Consider the following 14,805-nt stretch of genomic DNA (forward strand, 5'->3'; position numbering starts at 1 on the left):
GCAGCGCATCGACGCGCACGCGCACACGTGGATGGTGCCTTCTTGAAGAACGACGCGTACGCGCCAAGTGCGCCTACGCGTGGAGGGTCATTCTGCTAAAAATTTTCTAAGTTAAAAGCTGCAGAATTCACAGATTCAACCCCCAATCTTCCGACGGACATAACTTTCTCACTTAAAATTTTTTTTCGCCCGTTCTTCGAACGGCATGGACATCCTGGATCCAATTTCACTTTTAAACAAGTTTGGCACAAAATAGAAATCCACAGTCCAAGTTATGTCCCGTCAAAGTATGCCCAAAAACCATGTTTTCACTCAAAACCGCAAAGTGCCATTTTCAAAACAAGCCATTTCTAACTCTTTTCAAAATCAACCAAAACATGCCAATTTCATCCCTTTTCTTTGAAATCAATCAAAGTATATCAAAATCGACATTAAGCCTCCTCAACTCATACACTAACACATTACCACAATTCACAAAACCGCCATATAATCATTTTTACCCATTTCAAATAAATGGCTAAATTACAAACACATTAACATGTCATACATCCTTCCTCATCCCAATTTCTAACAATACTATTTCCAATCAATCATCATTATACATAATCAATATCATACTCACTATCACATGGTTTCACCCACAAATCAACCTTAATCATTTCTCAAGCATATATCACAACATACATATCTCTCATGTATCATCATACCATCAAGGCATCAATAATCATAATCACATATATGACCACATAATATTTCTCAACCAAAACCAAACATACCTCATCTACATAATTTCACCCAAAATTACCAAATTCCACACTTCAACTCCTCAAACATTATTATTCAATAATCAACCCAAGCATTCGCATATCCATTATCTGAAATTCATCCCATCACGTATGTCATCATACAATGCATACATCAACTTACCTTCCTTACCTCTTTCCGGCCTCCGGCCCAAGATTCACGGCCTCCGGCCCAAGTTCACAATTTAAATGCATAAACCACAAATCAATACTCATTACCCAATACATCAAATTCTCAATACACCAAGCATACAAGGCCATACAATTTTCAACCCAATCATTAATTCACATTACATACCAACTATGCATATTAGCACCAACCATTTACATAATCCAAACTTAATCCTAGGGGCATCTAGCCTAGGAATTCTCATCACACCACACAGTACTTAAATGAAACTTAAACCGAACCTCTTGTAGCCAAATCAATTGAACCTCTTCTTTAGAAGTCTCCACCAACCCTTAGCCCCAAGCCTCACCAAAGCTCCTCAAGCAACACCAATCTCCCAATTGTGCACCAAGATCATCAAATACACTAACATAACCAATTTCACATACATACATCAACATAAGGCTCATAAAAATGACAAATCACAAGGGTTTGAGCACTTCTTACCTCAGCCCATATGAAGTAGGGATAGAACCCACTTAGAATCCATGTTGGAGTATCCCTAAACACCCAAAATTACAAGATTTCAACACTAACTATCCAAAAATGTGTAACAGTGGAAATTTCGAAAATTGGGCAGATATGAATGGAATACTCCACAAAACTTAGATAGAATTGTAGAGGATGAGAAGAGCGACGCGTGGCTGCAAACGGCTCGTCAATCGAAGCCCCGTAGCTCAAGTTATGGTGGTTTGAAGATCAAAGAGAGTTAGGTTTTCTCTCTTCTCTTCTCTCTTCTCAATTCAGCGCCCCAACCCTTCCTTTTAGGGTAAAATGAGCTGAAATGCTCATAACTAATGTTTATATATGTTGGGTCTTGGGCCCACTTAGACCCGGTTCACTTATTTTTGTCCGTTGGCCCAATTTTGGACCAAAACCTTTAAGATTAGCACTCTAAATCGCACTTCAAATATTTCTACCTCCCCTAATTATAATTCCTCATTTCTTAATCTTATTTACTCATAATTAATTTTCTCAACTGCAGTAGCAGACAGGTCTCAGCCGGTACTGCCGCTCAAAATTTCACTGCGCGCTTTTACGCAGAAAACTATGTTTTCCGACTCGGAAAAATTCACTGAATCCAAATATCATATTTAAATCATCAAATTTCAATTGCCAAATCTTCCAACCATATTTGCTCCCATTTAACTTATTATTTAATTAATTTCGATTAGACCGGATATTACAAATTGCATATTATGATATAAATAAATAAATATTATAATTAATGATATTAAAGTTGTTGGTGAAAATGGCGAGAAATGAAAGTTATTAACAATGAGACAAGTAAAAAGGGCACAAAAGACATCTCCTACTTGTATATACTTGATAACTTTTTAACTGGTTATGTGACCTCTGTGAACTTTTTTTTCATTGTTTTCACTTAATAAAAGCTTTTACGTATCTCCACCGTATAAATAATTTATAGTATATTTTAGTGGTTATCTTGAACGGAATAATATAGTTCCACTTCTATACAGAAGAACACCAGAACCGCTTCCCATGATATTATCATACATAACCTCTTCAATCAACCATGTTCTTATTTATTCTGGGGGCACCTTTATCGTTTCAGGAAGTTGTATGCAGAAGGGATCTTGTTAAGTAATCACATATTCATCTTGATTTCATACATTTTTTAATGGAAGGGGTTGACAGTTGAGGATATTTTTTTTCAATTTTTTGAATGTAGGCCACTATTTCGTTAAGCTCTGTCAGAATTCAACTTATAAAAATTCCACGGGAGATATTAGGTTTGGATTCTCTTTGTACAAGACTTGAACTGAAATACTTGATTTAGGGGGTACCAAATGACTTTTTATTTTTGGCATTATAATTCAAGTGGTGTTTTCACAATGTAGATACTTGATGTATTTTTTTAGGTGTGGATATCCCAAATATGAGGTCAGATTTATAGTTTTAATTTTTTTATTTTTTTTAAAATACAAATCTGAGGGTCAGATTTGTAGGTTATAATTTTTTTCCCACAAAATTGACCCACCAATTTGTTTATCTTTTAAAAAAATTTTTACCTCACAAAAATCTGATTTCTCTATTACCCCAAATCGGACTTAAGTTTTGTTTAGAAACAAAATTTAGCTTCTGATTTGTGAATTCCGATTAAAACAAAATTTATCTCCATATCCATAAAAAATACACCATTTTTTCATAATTAAGTATAACACATTTTAAATTTCTATAATTAAAAAAATTAGCGGTAGCAAACTAGCAATCATTGTACCTGCCAATTTGAGCTGAGGTGGCATGGAGAGAGAGTTGTTAGAATAATGATTTCAAAGAGAAATATTTGGAACAAAGATGCCATAACACTCTCCATCATACTTTTTAATCAACAAATAGTACGGGTTTTCAGTTAGGACTAATAAGCAAATAGTACAGTTTCAGTTAGGACTTGGGGTTGGGGATGTTGCTGCTCAGAATCGACGTCGGTTAGTTGATCAAATCATCAAAGTATCAAATAAACATGTTTGATAAACTAAACAATCTAAGGTGAATAGTTCTTTGGTGCTTGATTGTTTTATACTAATGTTGATGCATAAACAAATTGGTGATTGGATGAAAGAAAAATGAGTTAACAGTCAAAATCGTCCCTGAAAATTACCTCGGTCTCCATATTAGTCCCCGAAAGATAAAGTTAATCAAAATTGTCCCCGAAAGATGATGGGCATGATCACGTTCATCCTTCCGTCATCTCCATCGCTGAGCTGGCTAACGTTGGGTGACGTGGTCCGTTAACTGTCTGCGTGAACGACGCCTACGTGTACACTAGGGTTGCTGACAAGGTAAGTACGTTAAAACAATTGAAATCAGTCCCTTGGATGATGAACCCTAATCCTAAATTCGATGATAAATAAGTCGCGGTCAAGAATCATATGGCCATATAGTTGGGTAGAACTTGGAATTGTTGGGTTACCGGGAGGATGGAGATGGGAAATGGAGGTCGTAGTGGTGGTGTGTCTTTTCGGTCGCACAACAATAACGATTCCAGTGCTTTAATGCGAATGAGGAGAAAGACTCATGAGGAATCATGTTTCTGCGAGTTGAAGGTTGTGATAAAAAAACTGGGACAGTAGAGAATCCAGATAGATTATACCATGCATATCCAAGGTACCGGGTGAGTGGTGTTGAAAAAATAGAAGGTTTTCCATCTTGTTCTGTGTTATTGGGTGTTTTTCATTGTTTTCTTCTCTGATTTATCAATTTGTAGAAAGGCAGTCACTATAATTACTTTAAGTGGGTTGATGATGATGACTATCAAGCAGTGGTTGAAGGTGGTGCAAAGGAAGATTCTAGAACTAAATTGCAGGTTGAAAGTGACTATGATGAATGGAGGGTGAAGGTGGCATGGAGATTGGATAACTTGGAAGCTGAAGTTAGATCTTTAAAACTATTAATAATTTTAATGTTTGTGATAGTTGTAATTAATGTGATCCTTTGTTGTTTGATATGTACTTCCAAGTAAACACAATTCTGTTGAAATGTAATGGTGTATTGAGTTGGATGGATTGAATGAGAATATATGATTGATTAGTGTTGTTTAAGATTAACTCCAAACTCTCAATTACTGGATGTATGGAATATTGCAAATTAATTAATATCACTGTTGCTAAATAGAGTAAGTAATCAAAGTAAGTAGTCATAATATTGTGCTGCCATTCAATGCTAATTGTCACATTGTCTTAAAGATAAGTATCACAGCAAATTATAAGGCATCTAATCCTAAAAATGAAGGCTACACCAAAAGAGAAGGGCAGATACAACTTTCAGATTACACATAACTACAATGTTTAGAATGGTTTTTCATTTTCCCTATACAAAAAAACTAAAGCAGCCCCATACATTGTTTTCTAATCAAAGTGGTTTATCATTCTTCCTTGGGTGCTTGAAGCCTGGAGTAGGCACAAAAGTCATAAAGTTGGCCAGCTTCTTAGCAGTTGCAGAACTTGTACCTTTGATGGTCTCAGCCGAGATAGCCACTGGTTCAACTGCAGTAGGTTTAGGGGAGGATCTAGCTCTTGATTTCGCTTTAATCACCTGTAATTTAGATGGCCTAGCTACAACTTCATCCTACATAAGCCAATACCAAAAGCACTTGTTAGCTTATAAAATAAAGGTGATATTTTTCTTATAATTGAGCAGTGATTATACAACCTATTGTGTAACTTGGGTTGGTGGAATGCTTTCAGATTGGCTGATGTCAATCTCTGTAGGGGGCTGGATGGGTGATGGAAGTGAAGGCAATGGTGTTATTGCTTCTGGAGCATTATCATGTTCTACAAGGACAGCATTCACTTCAGGGTCAGCACTATCTGCGGCAGGAGCAACAACTGCCAGTTGCAGTTGCATTTGCCTGGCATTTTTTTCAGCATCCAAGGCTTTCTTCTTTGCACAGCCTCTTTTGTTGTGGTCAATCTCACCATAGTACATGTATTTGATTGGCTTGTACTTTCTTTTCATCTTTGTCTTTGACCCAGTTGGCTGTTCATCATTCTCTCTTCTTCTTTTTTTCACCGGTCTTTCAGGTTTGGGTTTAAATGGAGGTGGGACTAGAGCAGGATGTGGTGTTTTTTCCCATAGATCCTGTCCTTTAACTAGATTGACATTGAAACAATAAGTCCTCCTATACGCTTCCATCTTCAACTAGTCATGACAGTACTCTTTAGCCCTTTTGTCATTCTTATCCTGTATGGCTGATATTGCATGCATACACGACATACCTTTCAAACAAATTAAATTATTAATTAAAATGTGTAACACGACTGAAGATAACTTATCTAAGTGTTGAAATCGTTACCTGTGAGTCGCCAAAACCTACAAGTGCATGTGCGCTTTCCCAGGTCAACAACCATATTGGTTGGCCAGCTATGCACTTCGTACAATTCTTCTTTTTCATCACCACACCACTGAGGAGCCCAATGGCTAGACAAGGTTGTCATTGCTTCAAGTCTACTTTGTTGAACAGGGGGAAGAATTCCTTGATAGTTCTGTAACTTCTTCCTATTGTCAATCATGCTCTTCATGATGATCCTTCTAACTTCCTCAGCTAAGGTCAGGATGGGCTTGCTCCTTTCGTGCATGATTTTGGCATTGAAAGACTCATATGCGTTATTGCATATGTTATCCACCTTTGGAACCTCACTGAAATGCTTAGTCCATGCATCTTTTGGCCACTTGTCAAGATATTTCCAAGCTTTCTCATTTATCAACTTAACTCTGTTCATGTTTCTATTAAACTCATTTGTTGTCCTCGACCTTGCGCATTCCCACACTAAATCTTTTAACTTATAGCTTGACCACTGCTTTAAGAAATTGCACCACAAATGCCACACATAGAATCGATGATGGACCCTTGGATACACCTCTTGAACAGCAGGGATTAAACCCTAAAGAGAAGACAACACACGAAAAGATACTTAATCAAGTTAGTCCCTTAATAAGTTTCATTAAATCAAAACAGTCCCTCAAACCTTTTCATTAAATCAAAACAGTCCCTAAAACGTATTATCGTATATCATTATCATCCTTACCTTCTGCATATCCGAGATGAAGCACCATTTATTCTCCATGTAGTCTCACAGATCCTTGTGAAGTAGCTCCAGGAACTATTGCCAATTATCTTTATTTTTTACACTGACAATAGCATAAGCAATCACAAATAAGTGATTGTTAGCATCTTGTCCACATGCTATGAGGATTTGACTCCCATGCAATGTCTTTAGAAATGCTCCATCCAGTCCCATCAAAGGTCTACAACCTGCCTTAAACCCCCTCTTACAAGCATCAAGACAGACATAGAATTGTTCAAACGCTTTTGCCCTAGGCCTACCTTCTTTGTGTGGTCACTCTCTGCTTAAGCCTGAAGCTTGAGCTCACTCACCTCTCTCACTGGCTCTCGCACTCAAGATCTCTCCCTCTCTCATCTCCGGTCTCCCGTCAAGCTCATCGTGGATCTCTGTGTTGTCAATCGTCACCCTCTCGCACTGGGTCGCGCTCGCGTCCCCTCCCTGCGCTCGTCGTCGCCAGCAGCAAAAGCAGCAGGTCCTGGCTGGTCGTCTTTGTCGCTCACTGTCTCGCACTCAGTCGCGCGCCTCCCTTCCGCTCTTGGCGTCAGAGGCAGAAGCAGAAGGTCCTGGGGCTGGTCGTCGTTGTCGTCTTCTTGCTTCGGGTCTCGCCGTCAGCTTCTTTCGTGCAACCCGAACCGATTTGGTGACTTCCAACAAATTCCCCCGTTCTCTGTTTCAATTTGTTGCTGTAATTCATCACTGCACTTTGATTTTGTTGCTGAAAGGTGTATTTATTGCTGAAAATATCACTGAACTAGTTTTTTCCTTAAAAAATCATCACTGACAATAATTTGTTACCTTGAATAATATGTTAAAAATATTACTGAGCTAGTTTTTGTTGTTGCTGAAAATCATCACTAAGTTGAATTTGTTAGTGATTGAACCTTGAATTTCTTGCCGTCTTGCTGAATAGTCACTTAGCTAAATTTTTGTTAGTGATTGAAACTTGAATTTGATAGGGATTGAACCTTGAATTTGTTGTTAAAAATCATTAGAGTTAATGTTACTAATTATCATGAACCTTGAACTGACTTACTAAAATAATCACTTTGCTAAAGTTTTTTCTTTGAAAATCATCATTAAGTTGAATTTATTGTTGAAAATTGTTCTGAGATGAATTTTTCTATTTTATTTTGGGGATAGAATTTTAATTTGAAAATTTCTTCATCACAAACACCATTAGAAACTGGTTGTGTTATCTTGTGTTCTCTCTTGTTCATTTAAATTGAGAAATTATTTTGTTTTAGTGACGAATTTATTATTATTTTTTTGCATAAGCAGTTATGTCTAATACTTGATTTTTACTAATATGTTTGTGAAGAGATGTATTTTACTTTTAATTTTATTTTTATAATTTTACATATTTATTTAATTATGACCGGTTCAACCGGGTGAATCAGTGACCTATCGGTTGAACCAGTGACCCAGTTGTATGACTGGTCAACTACCGGTCCGGTTCTGACCTGCTTCTGTTTGGCAGTGGCCTTTACTCGTCGCTGTGCTTTACCGCCGCCGTGGCCTCTCTCTTGGTTGCAGCCGGCGCTGCCATCGAATAATCAAATTTCATTTCAACAAGAATTAAAACAAGGAACTCCCGATATAAAATATAACAAAATGAACGATACATCAAATCACGTAGCACGATTATAGCGCATACTTCCACACAAATAATCCCAAGAAGAACACCTAACATTCCCAAATTTAACGATTACCATTACTTAAATAAAAGTAACGAAAGAGTTTAGAATAACTATTTTTCGGAGGTTATAATTTCTGGTCCTCCGTATGCACCATGCTCAACAATCATACTACAAGATGTGACATCGCTAGATAGAATATAGATTTTTTTTCAACAAAACTAGAAAGCGAACAAAACAAAACAAAGTCCAACAGAACAATATCATCATAGCATAAGAGGTTTTAGGGCATAAGTAAATGTTGAAATCACCGAAAAAGCTTCACCGTATTCCTTATTCCATAACCATTCCTCATCAACATCATCATCAAGACTCTAAAAGGCCAAAAATGATAAGAGTATTGCAAATAATTGAGAGAGCAGATTAGGAAAAGGATATAGATGTTGCATCCAAAATTAGAAGCTAGCATATATAAGAAAGAAATAGTATCACCTGGAGATTTTTACTTTTAAACATCAACAACAATAACAAAACAGAATATTCAAACACAATCAGTCAAACTATAATAATAAAGGAAATATTTAGAATGAGCAAATGCAATATATGAAAAAAAAATCCAAAATAAATGAACGAACTAAAAATAAAAAACTCATGAAAAGAAAATATTGATAAATTTAACATTTCCAAGATCAAACTATGATCAATTCATACTCATCATTTCTCATGTTAACAAGATATGATCAAACAACTTAAAATTAAATTCAGTGACTCAAAATGAACCCATCGGTTTAAAAGAATTTAAACATTTTCAATCTTCATACATTGCAAACAAGTACTAAAGCTATCCTAAAATTAGAAAAGTAATCAATTTTTTTACAATGCCTACTTAATAATAATCTGTGAATATAATAAGGGAAAAAAACTCATATAAAGAGTTTTTTCAACTTTATCCAAAATCACCAGAAATTCCTTCTAATATCCAAGACCTATAATTTCAATCTTACAAACCCATAAAATCAATCTCCAAATCTTCGAGAATAAAAACAATAATTGAGAATAGAGGAATTTTCATAAAAATAAAATAAAATAAGGGTTAAAAAATATCCAAGTTTCAGATCTTAACCAAAAAGCAAAATTCATCTTTTACTCATCAACAAAAAGCAAGCATTCACAATTTATATTTTACCTTCACATGCATTATTCGTTTGAGAGTAGACCAAGTTCCTTCATAATTAATAAATTGAGATACCACTCAAGCAAATATCCAGTTTAAAATCAAATTCAAACAACAAAATAGCATTATTGCTATCACAGTTACAATTATATATTTGAAATCAGCTAATAAAAATAAAAGACAAACATCACCGAAATAAATAAAAAATTATCAGAGCTAATTCTAACACACCCTCATCTATACATAAAGGAAATTTTTTGTCATGATAATACACATAAAATAAGTTGTTTGAACAGCCATTTAGGAAGGCATTCGCGTCTAAATGTAATCCACTGTCGCAACAATAAAATCAAAGCATAACACAAAATTATTAAAAGACACAGACACATCGGCTGTGGTGTGCACTTCTAAAGTCAGGCCAATCAAATTATTTAAACTTCTAGTTTCAAAATAATGAACATGATCATAAAAATTTACTTGAAAGTATGAAGTCATTTTGACATAATCACAAAAAATGTTTCTTAATCCAACTAATGATAAACCTGAAAAAGTATAAAGGTAGTATAATAGAAAGTCTTCTGAGCTTTACTTCCATCTAAATAAAATGAAAGGGATCCCAATTGAATAGATGAAAAGTTGTGTCAGCCAATAAAACATTATATTATAAGTATTCAAAAGTTAAACAATTTCTCTCATTGTTCCTCAATTTAAGTCTGCAAAGTTAGCTCTTGTAAACCTCATAAAATTAGCGAATAATTAGTCAATAAATTGAATTTTAATTAAGAAAATAAAAATGTAAAACTAATATCAAAATATGATAGAGCTCTTCAAAACGAAAATTTTGATACCAATTTCAAAAATTTTGGCCCAAAATTGGACCAGATGGGCCGAACCCGTTGAATCGGGACCCAAACCGGACCCATACTTAAAAGGGGACAGAATCATCTTCTTCCCCATTATCATCATAAACGCTAAACAGCGTTGGGAGGAAGAAGAACTTCCCTAACCTTCGTCAATTTTCCAACTACCATAACTTCCTCGTTTGAGCTCCGATCGCCACACCGTTCGCGGCCATACGTCCAGCGCGTCGAGCCCTATATAATAGAAATTCGACATGAATAAATGAGATAGACTCTATGAAGGAGACTTTTTGATATAGCTTATATAATTTAACATTATATTTACTCTCCTGTTATCGAAGCTATTTACACTGCATTGAAAGAGGTAGAGGCTCGGTCCACTGATCTTTTGCCATATTGGAAGGCAAGTTCTTTCTCATTTCGCCAATCCATGATAAGAGTTTTCTTTCTGTATTGGTTATGCCACTTTTCATTCTTCTTATTTTGTTGCAAATTAGCTTTCTTTGTAAGATTATCCCCAGACAAATAAACGCTGAAAAGGTCGTTAGTATTATCAGGACGACAGTCGAAGATCTTATTAAAAAATGTAAAGAAATCGTAGAAGCTGAGGGAGAAAGAATTGATGATGAAGAATATGTGAATGACACCGATCCTAGTATTCTTCGGTTCTTGCTTGCCAGCAGAGAAAATGTTCATTTACTTAATGCTAAATTACATAAACTGAGATATTGATTGATCATAGCTTAGCCAAGTAAATTGTATCTCAAAATTGTTTTCTGGTATGAAGAGCTTTTCTATGTTGATTATTTTTCTTGATGGTTCGTATGTTGCAGGTTTCGAGTTTGCAATTACGGGATGATCTTTTGTCACTATTAGTTGCTGGCCATGAGACCACTGGTTCAGTGTTAACCTGGACCCTTTATCTTCTAAATAAGGTACAAATTTGCTTTTCTTTGCTCCTTTTCTTCTTTCTTGAAGATAAGATCTCTGTTTTTTTGCAATCAACTTTATGAATTGATTAGTAAGCCACCCTCCAATTTTGCCTCAGCATCAATGAGTTACTCGCTGCATATATTGTGTCTCTATTTATGTATTTTGACATATCATTATGGATCAACCTCCTCTGAAGCGAGGAAGTTGCTAAAGTGAAAGTCTAATCACCCTTGAATTAAGATGGTAGGACTCACACATGATAGAAGTTACAAATTCAATAGTGATTAACCTCTTACTTTATTACTTTACAATTCTCCTCGCTTAGAGAATCTTTTTCCATATGATTACTAGCATTGAGTGAAAAAATAAGAGTTTCACCATGGTTTTTCCGTCCCCCGACCTCCATTTTGCGCAGGATTCTTCTGCATTGGCAAAAGCACAAGAAGAGGTAGACAGAGTTTTACAGGGAAGACGTCCCGCCTATGAAGATATTAAAGATCTTAAGTTCTTGACATGCTGCATCATCGAGTCACTCCGTCTCTATCCACATCCCCCAGTAGGTTCCTATGCTTCTCAGAATGATTTTGTAATAATTTGGGTTGATAACATTTAAAATTGATGGCTAAAATTGTGAATAAATAAATAGCTAATTTTCATCCTGAAGGTGTTGATAAGAAGAGCTCAAGTTCCTGATGAAAACTCGCATGCAACTGTCTTTATGTGAAGTTCATAGCTGAGAGCCGTTAGATTATTTGACAAGTTTGACTAAATTGTCATCTAAGGCTTTCAACGGTCAACTGAAAATAGCCGCATGTGAGTTTTTACCTAAATCTTAACGCACTGTGTTGCATAATCAAGTGCTTTTGCCCACTTTCCAATTCACCATTTTGATCTATTCCATAAATGATTTTGCAAGGTTTGGGACAGGGCTGAAGAGTTTTTGCCAGAAAGATTTGACATGGATGGGCCGATGCCGAATGAGACGAACACAGATTTTAAGTTTGCATTATATCATTGCAACAACAATAGTAATTCTTTTTCTCTATCACCGTCACTTTTTGGTACATCTGTTACTTCTTGTGCACGCTAGCTTAGACTTTAATGTTGACTCGAAACATATGACAGATTCATTCCATTCAGCGGAGGCCCTCGCAAATGCGTCGGCAACCAGTTCACATTATTGGAGGCCACAATCGCTCTTACAATCTTTCTACAGAACATGAACTTTGAGCTGGTTCCTGATCAGAATATCAGTATGACTACAGGAGCAACAATACATACAACAAATGTAAGGTTTTAATTACAATCTCGCTATGCATACATTCTTTAAAATAAGGTAAAGACTCACATGCAGTTGTCTTTATATGAAATTGATAATTAAAAACTTTAGATGATGATTTAGTCAAACTTGTCAAATCATCTAATGATTCTTAAATATCTACTTCACATGAAAACAACTGCATCTGAGTTATGATCATTTTGATACTAGTATTCTTAACAATCAACATATATTCTTTTTGTTTCTGCAGGGTTTGTACATGAAACTAAGCAAACGGTAGACAAGGTTTAACATTAACTATTTCTTAATTAACGAAATTGTTTAATAATAATAATCAGCATATTATACTCCTATGATGTTTCTTTTTCCCCCTCATTTTCCCCCTAGATGATTAGCACAAAAGCACATGCTAATATCTAGCAAATATGTATTCAATAGAAATTATTTTCAATAATTCAATCATTCATTCATAATTTCTAAATGCTGTAAAGAAACTGAATTGAAAAGTGAAAAAGTACTCTTTTTATTTGCTTCATTTTCATTAATTTCTTAGTTATTGAAAAGAGAACTTCTTTTAGGTTTTCAAACGCACTAAATACATCCAAAACTTAAAAAGTTTATTATTATACTCTTAAAATGTGCTCTTAGGACACAGGATAGTTAACCCCTTTATTGTTTGAGAGTGGCGCTCGCGCCAGATTACCGACGGGCTAAGAAACCGCCATCAACAACTAAGTTATGGCCACTAATATAAGCAAATTGATGAGAAGCAAGAAACAAAGCTGTTTGAGCAACGTGAATTGACTTCAACACAATCCCCTTCAAATTGGCACCAACAGCACCAGCACTTTCAAGTTCACTTGCTTCCATACCAAGCTCTCTACACGACAAAGGCGTGGCCATAACATAAGGCGAAATCGAATTAACCCTAATTCCATGAGCTCCAAGCTCACCACATGCCGAACGCACAAGACCCACAAGACCATATTTGGCTGTGGTATATCCATGACTAGCCTTATTGCTACTAACCATAGTAGCCACACTAGCCATGCAAATTATGGAGCCACGTGTCTTTGTTTTGACCATGACACGTGCCGTGTGTTTAATGCACGCGGCCGCTCCACGAAGATGCACAACTAGTGTCAAAGTCATTCAAATCCAAATCAAGAATGCTGGAACGAGAGCCAGCAACTCCAGTGTTGCTAAACATGATGTCCAAGCTTCCGTATTTGTTAACGGTAAAAGTAACGGTTTTTTCAACTTGTTTCTCGTCTCTAACGTCGCAGTGATGGTAACTAACATTGTCTATGCCAATGGAAGTTTCTACTTGATGTCCCAGTTCATCGTTGACGTCAGCTATAACTACAAATGCCCCGTTTTCCACAAATACCCTCGCTGTTTCTGCTCCTATTCCACTTGCTCCTCCGGTCACAATTGCAACCTTGCCTTCCAACCTGAAATTCATACCAGACTCCATATATTTCATGGGAGATATAATAACAAAACTCATTACATACCACCCTTTATATGGCAACCCTCTATATAGCCATGAATTGCTAACTTTTTACTATTTTCTTAACCACTAAGGTTATTAATTGAAATTAATGCTGGATTAATGCTCTTGACCACCATTAATTATTAATGCTCTGGATAAGCTTTTACTTTTGCAAAATACTTTACTCTAATTTGAGTACAACAACAACAAAGCCTTGTCCCACTAAGTGGGGTCGGCTACATGAATCAAACGACGCCATTGTGCTCTGTCATGTATCATGTCTACAGAGAGACCGTTTACATGTAGATCTCGTTTGACCACCTCATGGATGGTCTTCTTAGGTCTTCCTCTGCCTTTCGCCCTTTGTCCATCTTCCATCTCATCCACCCTCCTGACTGGATGTTCTATCGGTCTTCTTCTCACATGTCCAAACCACCTGAGACGCGATTCAACCATCTTTTCCACAATGGGTGCTACTCCAACTCTCTCCCTTATATCTTCATTCCTTATTTTATCCAATCGCGTGTGACCACTCATCCATCTCAACATCTTCATCTCTGCCACACTCAGCTTATGTTCGTGCTCTCCTTTAGCCGCCCAACACTCCGTACCATACAGCATAGCCGGTCTTATAGCGGTGCGATAGAATTTACCTTTAAGTTTTAAAGGCACTTTTTTGTCGCATATAAAACCAGATGCACTCCGCCATTTTGACCAACCTGCTTGGATCCTATGATTTACATCATGTTCAATCTCTCCATTATCCTGTATGATGCACCCAAGATACTTAAAACTTTTAACTTTTCGTAGGATGTTCTCTCCAATTTTCACATATATATTGGAGTTTTCCCTTCTCAGACTGAACTTACA

General features: G+C 36.2%; 2 pseudogenes; one reads left to right on the forward strand and one right to left on the reverse strand.

Moving 5' to 3' along the window:
- Positions 1–10,553: 10,553 nt before the first annotated feature.
- Positions 10,554–12,813, forward strand: LOC107465000 (carotene epsilon-monooxygenase, chloroplastic-like; annotated as a pseudogene).
- Positions 12,814–12,978: 165 nt separating this feature from the next.
- On the reverse strand, positions 12,979–13,913 carry LOC107465001 (short-chain dehydrogenase reductase 3b-like; annotated as a pseudogene).
- Positions 13,914–14,805: the final 892 nt, after the last annotated feature.

Source organism: Arachis duranensis, chromosome 9 (assembly GCF_000817695.3).
Source record: "Arachis duranensis cultivar V14167 chromosome 9, aradu.V14167.gnm2.J7QH, whole genome shotgun sequence".
Taxonomy (NCBI): Eukaryota; Viridiplantae; Streptophyta; class Magnoliopsida; order Fabales; family Fabaceae; genus Arachis; species Arachis duranensis.